This window comes from Rhipicephalus sanguineus, chromosome 3 (assembly GCF_013339695.2).
Source record: "Rhipicephalus sanguineus isolate Rsan-2018 chromosome 3, BIME_Rsan_1.4, whole genome shotgun sequence".
Lineage (NCBI taxonomy): Eukaryota > Metazoa > Arthropoda > Arachnida > Ixodida > Ixodidae > Rhipicephalus > Rhipicephalus sanguineus.
In genome coordinates, this window is record NC_051178.1 from 50,630,410 (window position 1) to 50,637,730 (window position 7,321).

The 7,321-nt window shown below is 47.9% G+C and overlaps 1 non-coding gene across 1 annotated transcript; it reads left to right on the top strand.

Moving 5' to 3' along the window:
* The first annotated feature begins 5,799 nt into the window (after positions 1-5,799).
* LOC119388443 (U1 spliceosomal RNA) lies at positions 5,800-5,962 on the top strand. The gene has a single exon (XR_005182728.1). It is a non-coding gene; the product is annotated as a U1 spliceosomal RNA (small nuclear RNA).
* The last annotated feature ends 1,359 nt before the right edge of the window (positions 5,963-7,321 follow it).

Genomic DNA, 7,321 nt, shown 5'->3' on the forward strand with positions numbered 1-7,321 from the left:
CCATCTTTCGACAGCGGCCACAGATAAAATTTCCCTCTCTGATTTCTTTATTTTTTTATAGTTACTGTGGGAGGGCAAAGCGCGCAGGTGAGATTCTGTTGCCTTCATCGCGTCGACTTCGTTGAGTGGTTTGGCGTTAATATCTGTTCACATTCTATTTAAGCGTTGACCACAAGTATGACGATGAGCCATGGATTCGTTCAACTGCTAGCCCTTCAATGACAATGCTTCTGATACGGTAACGGCCGTATCAATTGTGTATACGTATGTACGTTTCAACGCGGGTCGTGCGAAGAAACAAGACAAGATATCCTCGCACCGGACGGTGTTCTTTCGAGAGCGATCTCTGCGGCTCTTGGCGTCGTGGGAGCTCGATTACTTGAGTAGAGCGCTACACCGCGCGAATTATGGAAAAGAACGCTATTCACACTACGTGTTCTGTAATATTTCAGTACGCTGTACCTACATGCTACTCTGCTACTGTTACGTCACGGTATTCGCCTGGCGTGTCAAATTGCGGTCATTGTGCTACATCTGTGTAGTTGTCGTTGTGGCGGTGGTTAGTCTTGCGTTGGATTTGGAATACTCTCTTCACAAAGGTGAGTGACAGTGTTAGTGATTACCTACTGTGCACAGCTGTCATTAGAAACGCATATTGTGTTGAGTTTCGTACGCCAAAGCAAATACTGAGAACGAGAGATACATACTGCACGCGTGCATAAGCCCGTCCTAATTGTCAGTGATGGCATGTGTAATCCAAAACGCATGTGATTGAGAATTTTGGCATAATTGACAGAAGTCATTGACTTATTTTTCAAATATGTGCAAATGTGGTGCAGTTTAACGTTAAAATGCGGCCGCCGTCTAACGTTAAAATGAGGCCACGGCAGCCGCATTTCGATGGGGGTGAAAGGCAAAGAACACCCATGTGTTTATGTTCGGGTGCACGTTAAAGAAGCCCAGTTGATCGAAATAAATCCGTAGTCACACACTACGGCGTGCCTCATAATCATATAGTGGTTTCAACACGTAAAACTACAGCAATTATATATTATCGTACTTTCACGCATGGACTGTCCAGTGGTATCACGTTTGCTAAAATTTGAAAAAAAAAATAATTTTCATGTTTCTTTACATTGCTTGTGGTATTGATAAGTGCCATAAGTGCTGTGCAAAACTAAAAACGCGAGCGCTTGCCAAGTATGTTAACGCCGAAAAAATCAGATTATTGGTGTACATTCTAAAGTGTTCATTAAAAGAAGACTGTTTTGTGAAGGGGGACTTACTGTATTTATTACAAGCACATCGTGCGCAAACGTATACAAACAACACGAGACACACGAAAATATGCGGCGCATCGCGCACACGCCGAGCAATAAAAAAACAGAAAATAAAACAAGCGCCACAGACGTTACTCAACACAGAACAAAAACAATGAACGCCACTCGTGTATTGCTCGCATCAATCCTATGTACTGTTGTGCCTCAGCACAAATACCACAATGTCGCCGACCTTCGAACAACGAAGGATACTAGAGAACGGAGTCTTCGCCCTGCCGGCCCCGACAACTGACGCCAGTCGTCGTTCTTCCACGCTGCCTAGCGACTGAGAGCAACATTCCTGAGGGGGATGGAGGGGACAGACAATGACGCTCCGAACACCTACGATCAAGGAAAAGGTCAACACCTGCGAGCAAGGAAAGGGTCAACACCTGCGATCTTGGAAAGGGGTCAACATCTGCGTGGAGAGGACACATCACATTGGACTGGTACCTGATTTAAGGCCGTGCCGATCCGTTGTTAGAGAGAGTCGCCCCAGCCGACTTGGTCGGGCTGGCGGGCCTATTCACTGACATCGGAACTATGTAAATACTGTACATAACCGTCCATCAACTTGTCCTTCTGACTGATCCGAGCACGATGCCCACATGTGTTCGCACCGGCCACGCAACCCCAGTCCTAACAGTGGTGGCAGCGGTGGGATACCACGACCCGTAATCTCATCTGCGAACCAGAGGGACGACCACAGGTCATAACAGTACAAATAATCGGACGCGACTGGCCGAGGTTGGGTAGTGCTGGGTAGTCGGCCGCTCTGCGCAGCGCGGAATCACGACGTAACTCGGCGTGCGCATGCGTGCGCCCGCAAGATCACGTGGTTGAGGAGAAAAGTTTCTCCTCTGGCGCTTCCCGCAAGAGGGCGTGACGAGTAAAGCGTCCGTAGACTCTAGTTACTGTATGTGCTACCTTTAGGTAGCAGAGTTGCGCATCTGTCTTCCAACGCCGCTAGCAACCACGCATTGCGGAGAAGCTGCCGCTTGGGCCAATTTTTTTTTCTCGACGCCTCCGCTGCAGCGAACTGTATTAACACTAGCCATCGACAGCCAATGTTTATTGCCGGTCTTCGACACGCCAGACAGGTTAATCGGCGACACGGTAGGCATGTCGCCTGCAAAAACGAAGTGCGACTTCACCGCATAGCTGTGGTTGCTAGCCTGACCTATGCGCTACTCTGCTACCTAAAGGTAGCATATACAGTGACTCTAAGCGTCCGCAAAGGAGAAAGTCGCCGCTCCGAAGAAGGAACGCAGCCCGTTGCTCCATCCTCGCTCCCTCTTTTTTTAGAGTGTTTAGGTTTGCTTGGGTTTTACCACGTGCAAGTATGACTACACTCATGCCTTCGTACGTTTTTATTGAATAGATTCTATCATTTGGTTTGTGATCTATTACTTATTTTACACAGTAATTGACAATTAACGACTTTACTTTTTCAATGTAACTGTAAATGTAACAGGTTACTTTCGTAAACTCTGTAATTGTAATTGTAACAGAGTTGTTCTCTTTTTGCTCAGGTAACTGTGACTGTAACACTGTGAATTTTTGCTGGTGACGTGCGCATGACTGCTTAGATGCCTCATCAAACACGAAAATTGGCTGTCGACCTCTGCGGCATCACGAGTGATACAAAAAAATCACAGCATATCTACGGAGTGAATGATGATGAGTGGGGCGAAGCTCCGGAGGAAATCATCGGTAAACCGTGAAACTCTTCCGTGAAATTCACCCAGTACATCATATAAAGTGTGAAACACCGTGCATATATTAAACATCAAACTTTTATTGTACTGTTCGTTTACGTGGTCCCTTCATTATCACCACTTTGTGATCGGTGAAATGCAGGGAAAGTGTCCGCTCCCGAGCAAAGAGAAAACGCGCCAAGAGCGAGCGCCTTGTCTGCCTCCATCCGGCGACTCCGAACGAAAGAGAAAGCACGCCAGAGCGAGCGCCTTGTCTGCCTCCATCCGGTGACTCCGAGCGAAAGAGAAAGCGCGCCAAGAGCGAGCGCCTTGTCTGCCTCCATCCGGCGACTCCGAGCGAAAGAGAAAGCGCTCCAAGAGCGAGCGCCTTCTACGATCGCAGGCTTCCAATGACATGCGCCATTCGCATTATACAAGCGTCATTTGTCATCTTTAAACAGCAACTCCAAGAAATACATGAAACGCCATCTAGTGAGCAATTCATTAAACTAGAGCTGGCTACATACGTACTACTACTACTACTACTACAGAGGAGGGAACGACCCACACCCTAAGGAGCTTCGCCCCTAAAAATCATCTCGTTATGACGTCGTCATGACTTCACATATCGCCAAATTTGTGACGTCATGATGACGTACATAACGTGACGTCCCGTGATGACGTCATCACATGACATCGTCGCTTTGCACTGCCTCCGGGATCGGCACACGGATGCACTGCAAAACCAGGTGAGTGTAGAAAGCTTGCAATGCTTCGATCCTGGAGGCAGTGCCAAGCCACCGTTAGGTTCAGGAGAGCGTCCTTTGTTGGGCGGGGGGGGGGGGGGGTGCAATAAATCGACTGAAGATAAAGGAGATAGCTTTCACCTTCGAGTCGTCTAAGACAAATGTATGAGGCGGCTCACGACAATACATGACCCTGTGAGCTTTATTGTCTCAGTCGTTGTATTGATCTTCTCCCGCCCCCCTCCGAAAGCTTTCTGCACTTCACCTGGTTTTGCACTGCCTCCGTGATCGGCCCACCTTTGAAGAAGTGACAATATCATGGGAGGACGGCATCTATGACTTCGTCACGTGATGATGATTTTTTGCATCACTCGAGTTGATGCCGCGACGCGCGGGACGCCGACTCCGCCGACGGCCAAGGTTTTTGTTCAGCACACCGCTCACCTTTTGATTGGTCGTGCCTCGCCCGCAAGCTTTGTTCAATGGTCGCCATGAGTGAGTGAGTGGAATAAACTTTATTACGAGATACCGGCATGTTTGTGGTCCGGGCTAGACCGCACAGGTAGACACCAGGAGACCTTGTCTCCCTATAGCCTCCCTGGCCTGCTGGATGGCCCATCTTTGGTCTTCGACCTCCGAGCTGAGCGCAGCACTAGCCGCCACCGCTCCCGGAGGGCCCCAGAAGAACTTGTTGATGGGTTGGGCATTCCCACAGTATATGTTTATACGAAGCCCTTTCTATTGTGCATAGTTTGCATTTGTTGTCCGGGTATAGGTGTGGATAGTTCCTGTGGAGGTGCACAGGGTTTGGGTAGGAGTTTGTTTGTAGCTGTCGGAATTCAGATGCTTGCTTCCTGTCTAGACTCGGGTGGAGGTGCGGGGAAGACGCGCCTCGTCTCTCTGTAGTGTTGTGTGTATCTGTGTAGCTTGTAAATCTGTCTTTGTGTGGTACGTCGGCGTCGCCAGGGATGTTCACCGAGGGGTCCGTTCGGGTTGCGCGGCGGGTTAATTCTCGCGACAACTCATGGGCCATCTCGTTCGGATTGTAGGTATCAGTCTCTGTGTGCGCCGGGAACCATGTTAGGTATTTGGGTTCATCTACTTTCTTTAGTTCTTGGCTATTAACGAAGATTTTGAGGGCTTGTTGCGAAATCCGTCCTTGCGTAAAATTTCGGATAGCTACTTGCGAGTCACTCAGTATGAATTTGTGTTTGTTAGAGGTGATAGCCATGGCTATGGCTACCTCCTCAGCATCCTCTATCTTGTTGGTTGTGACAGTGCACGCGTTAATACACACGCCCGACGTGTCAATCGCTACAGCAGTGTGGGCCTTGTGTTTCAGGGTATGGGCTAGCATCTACGAAAAGAGATTGACTGTTTGTGCCGTGGCTTTGAGCAGTACATTGGCTCTGTGTCTTCTGCGGGCCGCGTTCGCGATAGGGGACATGTTTTTCGGTATCGGGTTAGCGACGATCTTAGCTCTGAGTGTATTGGGGATGTCATTTTGATACCATGTTGTGCATGGTACATGATTCCTAATTTGGTCATTATGTTTCTTCCCATTTTGGTTGTTGTGAGCCGGTTCAAGCTGGGATATGCGCTGAGCTTCCGCTATCTCTTCAAGTGTATTATGTATTCCTAACTGAAGAAGTAGGTCTGCGCTCGCATACTCTGGTATTCTATCGTTTGTTTGTAGGCCTTCCGGGGAGCGCATTATTTTGGTTGGTTTCTGCTTTTGCCAGTTGTGGTATGCTGGCTACATACGTTATGTGGCTTATTACGCAGGCCTTACGAAAAAAAAAAAAAAAAGCTGGACGATCCTTACGTTCCCCAATTTTTTTCATCCAAACGCTCATTCCGAATACTTTGCCACCTTGTTTAACTTTACAGTCTGTGCGGACCGAGGTCTCTAATTCCCTTCATAAACATGCAGCCTACCTGCATACTTGCGCTTAAATTTACCTGTAGACTGTATTAGAGAACAGTTCCAGATGCATGGGCCCTGGAATGGCAAGGCTGGTCGACAATTCCACAAGCATACTTACCTGGTGTCGGGCTGTCCGGTGATCAGCGAGGCCGGGGCCCCGTGCCGAGGCCAACCATTGCACTGCGGTTGGCTGACGCACGCCACTTTCCCAAACAGGGATAGATGGGGCATGTAATTTTTGGTAGTGGGGCTTGGCGTTCGCGCCAGCCCCTGCATCAATTCAAAGAAAGAATTTTTGCCAGCGCTATTTATCCAACTTAAGACGTGAGTGGCACCAGTGTCAAACGGGCAAGGCAGTACACTTCGGTTAAAGTACGCTTTGCCAAATAAAGAACACGCAAGGGGAGATGCACATTCTTGCGTCATATGCGTTTCTGAATAAAGAAAAAAGGAATTTTCTTTCATAATTCAACGTAAGACAATCAGATTTTCCTTTTTTATTCGTTTTATCTAAATCTTGAAAAACGCGCTCGCAGTCTGTCGCCATTGGCTTTCTTGTTTTGCACAGCGTACCATAAATTGTCACTCAGGGTCACGAAGCGTACTCCCCGTAAGAGTACTTAACTTGCCCGACTGACACTGGTATTGGCCAAGGTCGATCCAAATAGGTCGCGAAGCTTCGGGCGAAAAGCGGTTTAGAACCGATTGCCAGGGACATCAGCAAGGGGAGTTATGGGTACTGCGATTGAAGCGCGACTAGGTGTGGAGGGAATAAACACTAATAGCGAAAAACCAAGTTTTATTCAAGGGCGACGCAATTCTTACGTTTTAGAAATCACATATTTATTACCTCAGCAATATTATGTAGGTGCAATGTGCAAAGAATTTATGATAGTGTTTAATTATTGCGAAACACCTTTTTCTTAGCGCCCTCTGAAGAGATAGCCAAGTTATCATTCAGTGCAGCCCATGTGTGTGCATGGAAAGCGCGTCGTAAAGTTCGTCTGAGACGACAAGCCCCTTCAAGTGTTTGGTGTTCCGCATTTGCATGCGTTGTCGTAATTACTGTGGTGAGAATTTAATTTTTGCTGTGCGCGGGCTCGTGAAGTGTGTTTCATCGTTGGTGAACGAGTTGAGTAGTGTCCAACGGGCAACGGTACGATTCGAATAACACTTAACGCCGAGCGCTTGCCTCGGCATCCGCGGAAACGATGTGCCGTGCAAGGATGCGTTAGCGACAAACGTACGCCTGGCGACCCATGACTTCTAGATAAGAAACCGGGGCAACGGTTCGGAGTACTGTGCTCGTTGGATTTTCGTGAATCAGTATTCCTGCGGCCCGGTTTCCTTCGCGAACACGCAATGCCTACTATTATTCCTGTTATCGGTGAGCAGATCGCTAAGTTATCTATCGCGCTACAATTCGCATGTCTGTATACTCTACACGTAGCGGTAATTTATCATAGCATAAAGCAAAAAATAATGCACGTAGTGTCCGCGCACATTTTGTAGTTATTACCTCACTTGGAAACGATGCTCCTTGTGTGCAGTGTAATAAAATTGCGTTATTGTGGCCATTGATAAAACTGAAATGTCCTAATTTTGGCGTGACTACGCGTCATTTCTTGTTAG